Source organism: Silene latifolia, chromosome 11 (genome assembly GCF_048544455.1).
Source record: "Silene latifolia isolate original U9 population chromosome 11, ASM4854445v1, whole genome shotgun sequence".
Classification (NCBI taxonomy): domain Eukaryota; kingdom Viridiplantae; phylum Streptophyta; class Magnoliopsida; order Caryophyllales; family Caryophyllaceae; genus Silene; species Silene latifolia.
In genome coordinates, this window is record NC_133536.1 from 190,737,197 (window position 1) to 190,752,012 (window position 14,816).

A 14,816-nucleotide genomic window follows, 5' to 3' on the forward strand; every position below is an offset into this window, starting at 1 on the left:
TTTGATCTTTCTACATATCATTGACTTCCTATTATGGGTGCTGTTTTCGCATGTTGCAATACCAATTTCTTCACCTGTATATTATGCCTATAAGTCTAACAAGTCATCCAAATTCATTTGAAACTTCAGACAACCAGTGAAATGATAAACTTATAGTTGTCGATCACTCTGTTTTGCACGCCATTGACTTTTGGGATACAATAAACTAGTCAAATTATCCAGCTACAATGGCCTGGATACATAAATCCGGAAGAATTGCAAGACAAAAGTTCAGTGTCAATGAGATCTTAACATTACGTTCGTAAGTTTGAATTCCGCCTGATCTTGTTCCACAAGAACAACCATATTTTAATGTCCTTTCAGATTGTCCCTAATTCGATCACATTGCCAAGTTAATACAAAACAAGGCATATTTCAGTTTTCACAGATAAGCAGTATAAAGCAACAAGTTTTTCAAGACGCCGGCGACATCACCAGCAACCTGACGCAGCATCATAGGCCTCTCCGTTGACAAATGAATCCTAGCATAAAACTTATGTTTCCTGCTCGGAATATTTTGCAGAAGCACAAAATGCTCTTACCATTTTGTAATTATGCTTGTAGACTTGTAGATCTAGTATATTAAAATCAATTTTTTCATAAATTAACCTCAAATTATAAAACAAATTTGATGATGGCCTGAAACACCACCAGAGGTCGAGGAGTTGTCCACGAAGGAGAAGTGACGGCGAAGGGAAGCGAGTGTCTGACGTAGGTGAAGGGTCAGTGATGGTGCGTCGGGGATGGTGAAGTTGTCGACGTTCCGATGACGAGGGACACAAAGAGAGAATGGAGAAGGCAAGAGAAGACCATCGGTGCCGTCGTATGATTAAAAATGATAAGACTATATGTTTCTCGTCGGAGATTACCGGTGATGTTTGTGGTCGCCGGAGGACGTCGGTGATACGACGGTGATGGTTGAAGGTGGCAGGGGTAAGGGATGGGAAAAGATAAGATGTGAATCTGGGGTTTGAGTTTGACTTTGGGTAAATAGGGGGAATGCGTGAGTGATAGCAAATTAGAGATCAGCGCGTGAGTTTCTTATTTAATTAAGGTCTTTTAAGTTAGTTCGTAAGTTCGCACCGAACTTTCAGTTCGCACGAGATCCTATTTCTATATATATATATGTTCCGGGTGTAATTCCGGAGCAAATATCGTTAACACCCGTGGCTTGTAGAATAATGTCTTGAGTTGACACCTTCTTGCTTCTATCGTTCCTTTCGGCCTCTCCTGCAACAATGAACGAACTGAGGGCTTGGCTTTGTGCCAAGCGTACTCACTCCGACGCTCAAGTCAGTAAACTTAAAGGACTAAGCTGTATTACTTGGCTAGATACGTATTGTAGAGAGAGAAGGAAGATATTACCAAATGAATAGTGTATTTAGGTTTTATGTGTGGGATCCTTTCCTCAATGAGGGTTGAGGAGTATTTATAGACTTTCACCTTTTGTCACGTAGTGGCCAAGTGGCCAAGTGGCTAGCAGGTGGAAAGACCGTTCTACCCTCGGCCGATGGACCTATGGTAGGCCGGCCGAGGGTCTTGGATATGAGTACGCGGATATGTGTCCCGGCTAGCTAGGTGCCAGGCCGAGACCCAGGTGACAGGCCGATGGGCTTCATCGGCTAGGCTGTCTGTCATGTTGACATTGCTGTGGATGTCTCTGACCTTGCTCAGTATGTTGACTTGGTCAACGGTCCAGAATATGCCCCATCAATTTGCCCCCAGCGTAGTCTATGCCGTGGTATTGGCTCCGATGTATGTTGAGCATATATTCTGCACAAGTAATTTTCAGAAATTTTTCTGTATCGGCTTCTTCTTGTTAGGCCGTACCATATACCATATCCCCCCTCCACATGGATGCGTAAAGGGCATCCGATGTGGAAAAGAACATGACGCTGGCCGAGATCAGGGCTGAGAGTGCCGGTTGATTTTGATTGCCCCCGGCCGGTGCTTCCGAGCTCGGTTGATCAGGTGGCCGGCGGAGACTAGATACCTAGGAATTTGTTGAGGAAGATGAATAGTCGAAGAGATGTGAATGGGCGTGTTGGAGACGCTTGGTCACTGTTGCATTGATTGACGTTTAACTGCTGCGACGATTGACATTCCGTGGTTGCATGCTCGACACGTGTCTGCTCGCTGATTGGCTGTCGCTTCATGGGCTGTGCTCTGATTAGTCCTTCTTCATGGGCTTTTTCCCTATAAATAGGGCAGTTTTTCGTGATTTTGGCCACCAATTTCGTTTTCTCAAATTTTCTCCAAAATCTTCATCTTTCTAAACTTTCAAGGGCTTCCTTTTTCTTCCAATCTTCAGAGTCTTTGATCCGGCGGGTGTTTTTTTTCTTTTAAGGTAAACAAACGAATTTTTCTTTTATCTTGCTAGTAATTTGTTGTGAACATGTCTGCTGCTGATGCCGGGACTAGCACTTCTGCGCCGGGGGGTTCCCCGTCGCGTCTTGACGAGGAGGGGATACTAGATGCCATCCCGCTAAGGTTTGTGGGCCCTAGGTCTCCTTCTCCCGCAGTTGGCCTGTCCATTCCCGAGGAAGGGGAGGATGAGGATGATGCTAATGATGATGGTGGGAGGGCTCCTGTTGATGGTGAGAGGGCGACCATCCCGGATCATGGTGAGGCCTGCAGGACTGGCCTCGACCGTGCCTGGACAAACAAATTCGCAAGCAGTTCCGGAGGGACCCTTTTCGGAGATCATTTCTCCTTCGGTGAGGGGTATAAAATTGTTATCCCTGAGGAGGGTCAGGTGGTCTGTTGCCCTCCCCCGGGCCATATCGGCGTGTACATCAGGCATTTGGAGTATGGGCTCCGGTTTCCTTTGAACGAACACGTCACGGCCATCATCAAAGCTATGAACCTTGCCGTGGCCCAACTGCATCCGTTGGCCATGAGGACGATAATCGGCTTTGTGTGGCTCTGTCTTTTTAAAGGGGAGGCCCCTACGGTCAACTTATTCCGCCGACTTCATAGTCTTCGGCCGTCAATCGCCCGAAAGGTGGGGTGGTACAGCGTGCAGACGGAGCCAGGATATGTCTCCGTAAACAAGCTTACTTCCTGCAAAGATTGGCAAGAGCGTTGGGTGTACGTCCAAGTGCCGGAGGACTATCCATTACCGAGGTCTTTCCAGGGCCCCGTTCACTTGCGGTGCGAGACCCGGGAAGAGTATGAGAAATATATCTCCCGGGGTAGCAAGGTCAAGATGGACGCTTCGTTGGTCCCTCTTACTGAGGATGAGAGGCGGGCAATGCAGCTGTTTGATGCTGAGAAAGGATGGTTGCCCCCAACTCAGATTATTCTTCAGGACGAGCTGCTATGTCGCGTCGGCCTCATACCGGCCCTCAGCCGTGGTGAGTAGGGTCGGTGTGAGGCCCACTTTTACTTGTTATGTTCCTGTTTGGAGCTTTCTTACTTCCTTTATGTAACTTGTTCGATTTCTTGCAGATCGGTTTGGTCAGGATCTGTCTGAGAAGGACTTGGAGAGGCTGGGGCTTGATAAGGACGGGAAGGTTCTCATCCGTCATCCTACGGCTGAAGCGCGTGATCGCCGACTGTCCCCTAACGAACTCATGGACAAACAGACGAAGGCGTTGGATCAGGAGACGGCTCAAGCACGGGTTCTCGGTGGCGTGCCGAGAAGATCAAAGAAGGCAGCGTCCAAGCCGGCGACAGTATCAATGCCGACTCCTTCCTTGACCCCAGTGGAGGTCATCGATATCACTGAGGGGTCGGTGACCGTTGCTAAAGCTTTTTCTCCGAAGAAGAGAAAAGATCCTCCGTCTGCTCCTGTCGCTGCCGGGGAGAAGACTGACTCAGCCGGCCCTCGAACCAAGAGGGTCCAGACTGGTACGGATCTAACTTGTGGTTCGGATTTAGCTGGTTCGTTGGACATCCCAGATGACCGGCTTTCTGACGTGTCAATGCATGGTGACATGGATGCTTTGTGTAAATTTTTTGTAGATCCTCCTTCGGCAGCCGCCGTTCTTACTGAACGGCAATTAGAGAAACAGCCTGAGAAGGTTGTTGAGAAGGCGGGTGACAGAAATGTCGTCGTTGACTCCTCGGCTCAGAAGATTTCTCCCTCCGAGCTTGTGGCGGAGGGTGTGAAATTATATAAGAGGATGGCCAAGTGGACCCAACAAGCCGGCTCCTACATCTTGGAGCAGGAGAAAACCGTGGGCCAAGCTGCGCCGCTGATCGCAAAGCTTAAACTCGATCTCTCTGCCGCAAAGGGGGAAGCCGCGAAGGCTAAACAGGATCTCTTTGCTGCCAGCCGGCGTGTGGAGGAGATTGAGAAGCTGCTAGGGGCCGAGAGGGCCAAGGTGGAGGAAGCTGATGCCGCCACTGCCAGGATGATGGGGGAGCGGGACAAGTACAAGGATGCTTATGACGCCGTGGCTGCCAAGGGAGAAAAGTGGAAGGATCTGTTCCACAACCAGGCCGAGGCGCTCAGGGACGCGCAGGCTGCCCTCGATCAAAAGGAGAAGGATATCGAAATGCTTCAAGATGTTCTTCTCCCTAAAATGTGCGCCCAATTCCGGGACCAGGCCGAGGAGGCGGCCAGGGAGGCAATAAGAAGACTCGTCCCCGAGGGCTCTTTCCCGTGGGATAAATTTGAACAGCTTCTGGACGAGGTGGCTGATGCTGAGGAGGCAGCGGCTGCAGAGAAGGCAGAGGCAGCGAAGGCGGCTCAGGTAGCTGAGGCCAAGGCGGCCTATGATGCGAAAGTGAAGGAGGGTGAGAGGCTGAAGTTGCTTGAAGATGCTCAGCCTTCCTCAAAGCCGGCCACCGAAGATGCTGTTGCTACCGACGGAGGGCAGCAACAGGCATAGGGAGACGGGCGGTCGTCACCGGACTCACCCGGCGTCTCGGATAGCTTTAGCTGTTCGGGGGCCAATTATTGAGCCTTCTCTCCCTGCCATCCTTTTGGCGCTTCAAATCCCAAGTCTGTACCCTTTTGTTTTTCTGTTTCCTCGCTTTTTGTAAAGCTTTGGTAGGTAGAGTTTAGGCTATCCTTATGGGGACGGCCGTCGTTTGTACTCTCCTTGCAATCATTTTTAATACTTTCATCTTTTTGGCCCTCGGCTTGGCCGGGACTCTGATTACGATCCTTTACTTGCCTTCTTGTATTATTAATTGCCTTCGTTTTTACACTCGGCATGACCGAGGCGGTTTGAATGCATGTCTCAACTGTGTCTAACGTCTTTAGCGTTCGTAACTGTGTAGGCGCATTGACCGCTAGATTGGCGTCTCAATTGCACTGAGTATACGTTTCTTTTTTTTTAGCGTATCGACCGGCGTGTTCCCCGTCGCTCTCGGCTTTGACCGAGGTAATCGGGGTTGCGGCTTCGATAGCGTTCGTAACTGTGTAGGCATATTGACCGCTAGATTGGCGTCTCAATTGCACTGAGTATACGTTTCTTTTTTAGCGTATCGACCGGCGTGTTCCCCGTCGCTCTCGGCTTTGACCGAGGTAATCGGGGTTGCGGCCTCGATAGCGTTCGTAACTGTGTAGGCATATTGACCGCTAGATTGGCGTCTCAATTGCACTGAGTATACGTTTCTTTTTTAGCGTATCGACCGGCGTGTTCCCCGTCGCTCTCGGCTTTGACCGAGGTAATCGGGGTTGCGGCCTCGATAGCGTTCGTAACTGTGTAGGCATATTGACCGCTAGATTGGCGTCTCAATTGCACTGAGTATACGTTTCTTTTTTAGCGTATCGACCGGCGTGTTCCCCGTCGCTCTCGGCTTTGACCGAGGTAATCGGGGTTGCGGCTTCGATAGCGATTCTTCTTTTCGAGTTCCTGCCTGGTGGCGACTTGTGGAAAACTTTGATGGAAAACTTGGGCGATCTATTTGTTTGTTATGATCGTGCGATGGGGTGTCCACAATGGGTTTGGACACCTCCGCCGCTATACAAAGTATTTTCTCAAGTTATCGGTGTTCCATTGGCTCATTAAAGGCACACCTCCCATGTCTGCCAGCCGGTATGTCCCCGGTCTCATCTCTTCGATCACTTTATAGGGACCCTCCCAGTTGGCCGTCAGTTTACCATGAATATTTCCTTAGTGAACAAAATGTCTCGTGTAAATCGGCCAGGTGCTCGCTGTCGGACTTGCTTTTTACAATAGCATCGTCGACGTAAGCCTCGATGTTTCGTCCTTTTTGGTTTTGGAATACTTTGTCCACCAGCCTCGTGTACGTTGCTCCGGCGTTCTTCAGACCAAACGGCATCATTTTGTACATGTATGTGCCGTTGGCGGTGATAAAGGCGCATTTAGGCATGTCTTCCTCGGCCATAAACACTTGGTGATACCCTGAGAAGGCGTCCAGCAGGCTCAGCATGGTGTAGCCCGCCGTGGCGTCAATTAAACTATCTATTCGAGGCAAGGGATAACAATCTTTGGGGCATGCTTTATTAAGGTTGGTAAAGTCTACACACATTCTCCACGCCCCCGATGACTTCTTCACCATTACAACATTGGCTAACCACTCAGGGTAAGTACAAGGCATGATGAAACCTGCCGCTAGTAATTTGTCTACTTCGGCTTTGATGGCCTCGTCCTTCTCGGCCGAGGAGTTCCTCATTCTCTGCTTGACTGGGCGAGCGGTGGAGAGTACGTTCAGCTTGTGAACAATCACCTCCCGATTCACGCCTGGCATCTCGGCCGCTGAGTATGCGAAAACATCTTTGTTCTTCCTCAGCAGGTCCAGGAGGTCGGCTCTGAATTTTGGTTCCAGGTTGACACCGACGGTTACGGTGCGGCCCGGATCAATCTCTACCTCCTCGGTTTCTGCTCCTTCGACCATGCCGATGGTCCGGTCGTTCCCGGATCTGGGGGTATACTGTATCCGGAACGATTTTAGTTCTGAAGCGACGGCTCTCACCCTCACTAGATACCTTATTGTCTCGTAGTCCTGGGCTTCACACTCTCCTCTGATCTGGTTAGTCACGAGGAGCGAATCTGTCTTCATCATGATACGCTCTGCCCCGGCGGTTTTAGCTAGCTCAATTCCGGTTATCACCGCCTCGTATTTGGATTCTTTGTTTGAGACCAATGAAGCAAGCTTCAAGGCGTGCTCGAATACGTCTCCGTTTGGGCTGATGATAACGATGTCGGCCTTCGAGCTATTCGTCGTGGAGGGGCCGTTAGCATAAACCTCCCATAAACCGGGATCTTCCTCTTTCTTCGAGATGAGCTTATGTGCCTCCCCCCGGTCCGAGACATATATCAATGTCAGGGCCCGGATGGATATTACAGCGTCGATTTCGCTCAAAGTGACCCGGCCTATGAGAACGTCGTAGGCAGGCGTGCCGTCGATGACTACGAATTTAGACATAACATTCTTGGCTACACCTCCCTCGCCGAATCTCACCGCAAAATCGACCGACCCTGGGGTACCAGTCCCCCCCGAAAAGTCAGTACAAACGGGTTGGTGCAGGGGCTCAAATCTTCAATCCTCAGACCGAGGCCGAGAAAGCATTCCCTGTTCATAACATTTGTGTAGGCGCCTGTGTCAATCAGGCACCCCTTCACCAAGTGGTTGGCTATGGCTAGGTGGACCATAAGTGGGTCGCTATGAAGAGCGACGACTCCCTCGTAGTCCTCCTGTCCGATGGTCATATCGGGGATGTTGGAAGCGGGGGTTGCTGTGTTGGGCACAAAATTGATGGCCTGGTAAGGTTCATCCAGGTGCCGTTTGTGCCCAGGAGCGGACCCATTGCTCTCGTTGTCCCTGACGATGACATTGACTACTCCTACTCGCTTAGGAGCGGACTTGCTATTTGATCCGCCGGCGTCTGGTTTTTGGCCTCTGGCAACATATTTGCCGAGGCTCCCCATCCGGATCAGCTCTTCAATGGCATCCTTCAGATGTCGGCAATCGTTGGTTAAATGTCCGGTGTGGCCGTGGTACTCGCAGTACTGGCTCGTGTCACCGTCACTTCTCGGCCTAGGGGGTCTTTCCCATTTCTGGCCCTCGTTCTTGCTTAAAGCAAAGACCTCGGCGGCCGACACGACTAGGGGGGCGTGATCGTCATATCGTTTTTTGTAGTACGTCCCCGAGCTCCCCCCGGCATCCACTGAGCTTTGCTTTCTGGCAGACTTTTCTGACCGTGACCTATTATTCTCACGGCGCCTTTCGTCGGACCGTGACCCGTTGTTGTCACGGCGTCTTTCATTCGGGTTATCCTCCCGGCGGCTCTTCTTTTCCGAGTGCTCGGCCTCGCTGGGGCCTACCCAGGTCTTGTGGTAGTCTTCTACCTTGATGGCTTGGTCAGCCAACTTCCTGGCGGCGTCCAAACCTAGGCCTCCGCACTTGATGAGCTCATTCTTTAAATCTCCCCTTGGGAGGCCCTTCATCAGTGCGAAGGCCGCCAGTTCGGGATTGATTTCTCGAATCTGCTGGACCCTTCCGTCGAACCTCTTTACATAGTTTCGTAGAGACTCGCCTCCCTCCTGTTTGATAGTTAGGGGGTCCGATGTCTCCACGGCCCTTCTCTTATTGCAAGAGTACTGGGCTAGAAAGGCGTCCCTTAGGTCGGCGTAATAGTGTACCGAGCCGTCGGGAAGCCCCTTGTACCAATTTTGAGTTATTCCATGCAGAGTCGTTGGGAAAATTCGGCACCAGACCTCGTCGGGTTGCTCCCATACCGACATGTAAGACTCGAAAGCCTCAGCGTGGTCGGCTGGATCACTATCTCCCTTGTATGACAGAGGTGGCAACTTGAGCTTGGTTGGCACTTGGACTTCTAGGACGTAGGCGCTGAGGGGCTGTTTGACCACGTGCCGAACGACACGCGGCGATCGGCTCCTCGCGTCCCTAGCCCGGCTCCTTCCCCCGTAGCGGGAGGGGCTCCTTCTTCGACTAGGACTTCTTCTCCAACTCTGCTGAGTCGGACTCCTCTGGCTCCTTTGGGGTATGCCTCGTTCGTGCGGCGGGGACGCTGTCCTCCCGCGAGTGCGGGAAGGACTTAGGTCTACCGCGCCCACTTTGGGCTCCCCCGGCGTCTTGTCTGGGTCAGCTTCTCCTAGTGCTCCGTTCAGATTTCTCGGAGTCACGTTGAGGGCCCTGGTCTCCCGGACGGTTTCCGCCGCTCTTGTCGGCGTGACAGTGTGAGCAGGCGTATTACTGATTAAGTCCAGGAGTATTTTCAGCTTCGCTATGTCAACCATATGTCCCATGATGGTGACCTGGTTGGCTGGCAGCGGCGCGTCGGGTATCGTTGGCATCCCGAACTCTGGTTGGATTGCTCCGCCGGTGGAGGGCTGCACGACTCCAGAGTTGTTGACAGCGTCATCTTGGTAGAACGCGGTTTCGTCGGTCACGACTGCGTCTTGTTGTTTCGACATTTCCTTAGCCTTTTGGGTGGGTTTTTTTTTTGTTTTTGTTTGGGAATGAATGCGACTAGCTTCTAGTGTCTATCCCCACAGACGGCGCCAATTGTTCCGGGTGTAATTCCGGAGCAAATATCGTTACCACCCGTGGCTTGTAGAATAATGTCTTGAGTTGACACCTTCTTGCTTCTATCGTTCCTTTCGGCCTCTCCTGCAACAATGAACGAACTGAGGGCTTGGCTTTGTGCCAAGCGTACTCACTCCGACGCTCAAGTCAGTAAACTTAAAGGACTAAGCTGTATTACTTGGCTAGATACGTATTGTAGAGAGAGAAGGAAGATATTACCAAATGAATAGTGTATTTAGGTTTTATGTGTGGGATCCTTTCCTCAATGAGGGTTGAGGAGTATTTATAGACTTTCACCTTTTGTCACGTAGTGGCCAAGTGGCCAAGTGGCTAGCAGGTGGAAAGACCGTTCTACCCTCGGCCGATGGACCTGTGGTAGGCCGGCCGAGGGTCTTGGATATGAGTACGCGGATATGTGTCCCGGCTAGCTAGGTGCCGGCCGAGACCCAGTGACAGCCGATGGGCTTCATCGGCTAGGTCATCATGTCATGTTGACATTCTTTGTGGATGTCTCGACCTTGCTCGTATGTTGACTTGGTCAACGGTGAAGAATATGCCCCATCAATATATATATATATATATATATATATATATATATATATATATATATATATATATATATATATATATATATATATATATATATATATATATATATATATATTTACATATTATTATATATTATCATTATTATATATATTATACATATTATTATTATTATTATTATATTGTTGTTGTTGTTGATCAACCCGTCCCCACCCCCTCACTTCTTTTCCTTCTTCTTCCTGCAAACAACAAACAAAAGCAAAGCAGCAACAACGAAACATAGCAACACTATTTCCGTCCTTTTTCAAACTTGGATCCCTCCTCCGTTTCTCAACCAAATTCTCTAATTTTTACACCATTCTCCTCCTCTTTCCTTCCTCATTCTTTTAAGGTAAGAAAGCTTTGATTTTGTTGAGTTTTCGAAAATGGCACCTTATGACAAACTCGGTTTTACGACTCAAACGACCCGTTTTCTTCCTCCTAGTTGTCAAGCTTGAAGGCCGGAGTGTAGCTCGTGCCATTTTGGATGTTTCTACTCAGGAATTAGAAGAGCTAAGGTAACGGTGATAGGTTACTTGACAAAATGTCGATATTTCGCTCCATAAACTCGTTTTTAGCTTCCTTATGTGTTAAAGTTGTGTTCTTTATGTTTACTTTCATTTGTATGGTTTATATGGGGTATTCGTCTTACTGATGCTCGAAATTCCGCCTTGCTTACACATAAAAAACCCGTCTTTAAGTTGTCTTGAAATGCGGATTTTTATACCTGGTTGTGTATAGGTTCTGGGGACTGATTATGGTAAGATAAGAAAGGTTTTACATGATTCGTATGAGCTGTGGTTGGCTCGGTTTTTTGACAGAAATTCTGAGGTTGCTTTACATGGCTCTTATGGTTGCTCATGGCTGCTTGTTTGAGTGGTTCTGGTGGTCGTTTGGACAGGGTGTTGGCAGTCGTGTAGTGGGGTTTAGGTGAAGCGTTGTGGACTGTTTTGGGATGTCGAGGGTGGCTAAGGTAGTGTGCGTAAGTAGTGGTTTTGGGTCGTGTTCAAGGGTTCCTTGGCACAAAGTTCGGGTTATTTGAAATAATTAAATTCAATCTTGTTTATGCTCGGTAATCTCATGTCAAATAGCTATTTATGGACCGTCATGGGTACGATTTTGGTGGCTAGCTTGGCTGGTTATAGTGGCGGGTTGTGAGGTCGGGTATAGCTGTTTCTCTTGGGTCGTGTGTAGGGCTACCAAACGGTCCATTGAGCCGTGGTATGAGTGCTCTTGGCGCAAGTTTGGTTTATTTGAAATAATTAATTTCCGTCTCATATTTTATATAACATAATTCGTTAATATCGTTCGTTTACAAATTATTTAATTTATTGGGCTCATTTGATCTTGTTGTTGGGCTTACTATGTTGGACTTGATGGATTCCTTATTTTTTAATTGTCGGATTTGATATGAGTAAATAGTTGGACTTCACATGATTAAATGTTTGGATTTTACATGAGTAGTATGTTGGGTTTAGCATGCCTTGTTGTTGGGCTTATTGTGATTTAATTATTGGGCTCCTTATAGTTTGTTTATTGGACTCATAAATGAGTTACTTGGACTTAGTCACATTTTATTCCGTAGATTCCTCCTGACGTAAATTATTCGACAACACGTACTATATTTTATTTAATCGGAATATTTAACTATGAAATGAATTATTTACTATTATGTTACAGGGATGGCGGATTATTATAATTACTTGTAATGAGTCGTATTCTTGTAGAAATGACATAATACCACCGTATGTGCTTGACATGGATTTTCGCCCTACTTGTGCTGTTCTGGCAAGCACGGGTTTGACCTACTTGTGCTGTTCTGGCAAGTACGGTTTTGGCCTACTTGTGTTGTTCTGGCAAATACGGCTTTTGGCCACTTGTGTTGTTCTGGAAGTGAGTTTTATCTTAGTCTTTGTAATACTCCGTATTTATGGTCTTGGGGGTACTCTATCGAGTAGCCCTTACTCTGTCGAGTAGGGGTGTGTCGCAGAATAAAATAGTTTCTGACCTGTTGGGCACTCGATCGAGTAGCTGGGGCACTCGATCGAGTAGGGAATACTCGATCGAGTACCTTGGGTACTCGATCGAGTGTCCGGTTTATCGGGGGTTTTTCTCGGGTTTTGTTAATTACGCGATTAAGGTATATAAACATATTCGTCTTTATTCTAAAACACTTTTGCCAAAACCTAAAACCTGTTTAAGAGAGAAAGCGATTGGTCCTTCTTCCTAATCGCGTTCTTGACAATTCCTGAGATCGACGGTCGGTTTGCATCGTAGTTTGTGTCGTTGGATTCCTTGCGTCAAGGGTAAGCTTCTAGCATAATTTTTATAACGTTTTGTTGAGATTAGTGAAACCCTAATTTAGTAATTGGGGGTTTTTATGAATAAGTGATTGAATAGTAGTATTCATGTGTATATGTTAGGAGGAGAGTTCATAGAAGAGGCGTTTTGAGACAAATTGTAGATACCGTCTCGCTTGTGTGCTTTCCGGGTAGGATTTCCTACTCGCATTATTAGTCCCATAATGGGATATTGGTGATGTCTTTGTAGTTAGTTAGTTGATTTGTTGATTGTAATTGTGTTTGTGATTGTGGTTGTGTTGTTGATGGTTCTCGAGATGCGTTCTCGGCTGAGTGGGGTCACTTGCGGGAGTGATCTCACGCCCTAGTTTCGCCCTTAGTGGAACCCGCCACGAAAGGGGATGTGCACATTAATGGACAGGGTTATCGCTCGTACGATGAGCGGGGCTTAGGTGGGAACGGCTGCGGTCCCCCACTGGCGGTCGGTCCAAAGTGGACGATCGATGATTGAGACGGTTGGTTGGATGTGTGTGTGTGTGTGGCGGTTCGGTTTGTCTGTTTGTCTTATTATTGTTATCTCTGTTTTGATTGTGTGATTAGTACGACCCGGTGTTGTTTTGTAAACTGCGGTGATCCATTCGGGGATGGTGAGCGGATATTGAGCGGTATAGAGATGATACGGGATAGTCGGGGATGGCCACGACGTGACGATAGAGTCTTCCGCTGTAGTTTAGCTTTTATTTACATTTCAGTTTGAGTAGACAGTTTGGATAATGTATCTTACTATCAGTTTGGGTTTCAAGGATTGTATGCATTCATTAAACGATTAATAATAATGTTGTTTCTTTATCGCTGTTGTTTGATTATCATACCTCGGGCAACCGAGATGGTGATGTCTCCATACCCGAGTGGTCCTGGTAAGGCACTCGGAGTATGGGGTGTTACAAATGGTATCAGAGCGACGATCCCGAAACCTGTAACCAATGAACTTAATGAACGTAGAGAGTCAATTAAAATGAACCCGGGGTAAAAGTTGTAGGAGCTACTGCAAAGGCTTGGGAGACGTCCTAAAGTCGCAAGGGGTCGCCCTACAACTTTGAACCGGTCACGTGGGGGAAATGTGTTTGAGTCATGTATGTGCTTAGTAACTTGTGCAATAAAGTGATGAAGTGTGTTGAATGTTTGGTGTTGAAATAGGAAGTTGAGCATGTGAAAGAAAATGATATGTGAACATGTTAATGAAATGATAACATGTTGGATGTTTATAATGTGGCTTTAATAGCATGATAAATTGATTTTGTTGATTAGTAGAATAGATGCGTAGCCTATTTGTTAGAATATAATGAGGTTTGATAAAGTTGGCATGTTAGTATACGAATAACATGCGGGTAGCTTGTACGTATTGGGGGTACTTGATCGAGTGAGACCGACTCGATCGGGTAGGTTTTTGGCGATTTTGAGTCCGAGAAACGAGTTTTGGGCACTCGATCGAGTAACTAGGGTACTCGATCGAGTAGGAAATCACTCGATCGAGTAGCCTAGATACTCGATCGAGTGGGTTAGAGATCAGAAGGTCCGTTTAGTTCTGGAGTTTGGGTACTCGATCGAGTACATAGTGGCACTCGATCGAGTAGCTTCTGGTTACTCGATCGAGTGGGTTTGGATACTCGATCGAGTAGGTGTTGGGCAACGCGTGTTCGTGTTTTGAAGTTTAGTACGCGTGTTTATGTTTATCCCTTTCTTCTATAGCTTCGAGATGCCGCCCAAGAGAAATGCCTTGTACGCGAGAGCCGAGCTTATGACTACGGATGACATCGTTAAGATGTTGGAACACCAAGACGCTCTTACGGAGACCCCGAAGAGAGTAAATGAAGACAAGGATAAGAGCAAGGAGAAGGAGGTTGACCATGCTAAAGTCGGCCTCTATATCGCGAGGTTTAACCCGAAGGAGTACAAGGGGGTTGAGGAGCCTAACCACCTTGATAGTTGGCTAAGGGAGATGGAGAACATACTAGATTTAGTTCGTTGTCCTGATGAGATGAGGGTGGATCAAGCTGCATTTTATCGAGGGAGGCCGGGCAAGTGGTGGGACTCGGTGAAAGTGAGTGCCAAGGAGATATATACCAACCAGGGGTTACCCGCTATACCTTGGGAGGAGTTTCGTAGGGTCTGTGAGGAAGGAGTTCGTGCGAACATGTGAGGAGTAAGTTGAGGGAGGAGTTCGACAAGTTTAAGATGACGGTGAGATGTCGTGGCTGAGTACTACAGGCAGTTCAATGAGAAATCCAGATATGCTGAGGACATGGGTTTGAGTGAGGAGAATCTTGCTTTGAGGTTTGAGAGAGGGCTAACCACGACAATTATGGATAAGTTACCCGTGGGAGTCCTTGCGATGTGAAGGAAGCATATGAGAGGGCTGGG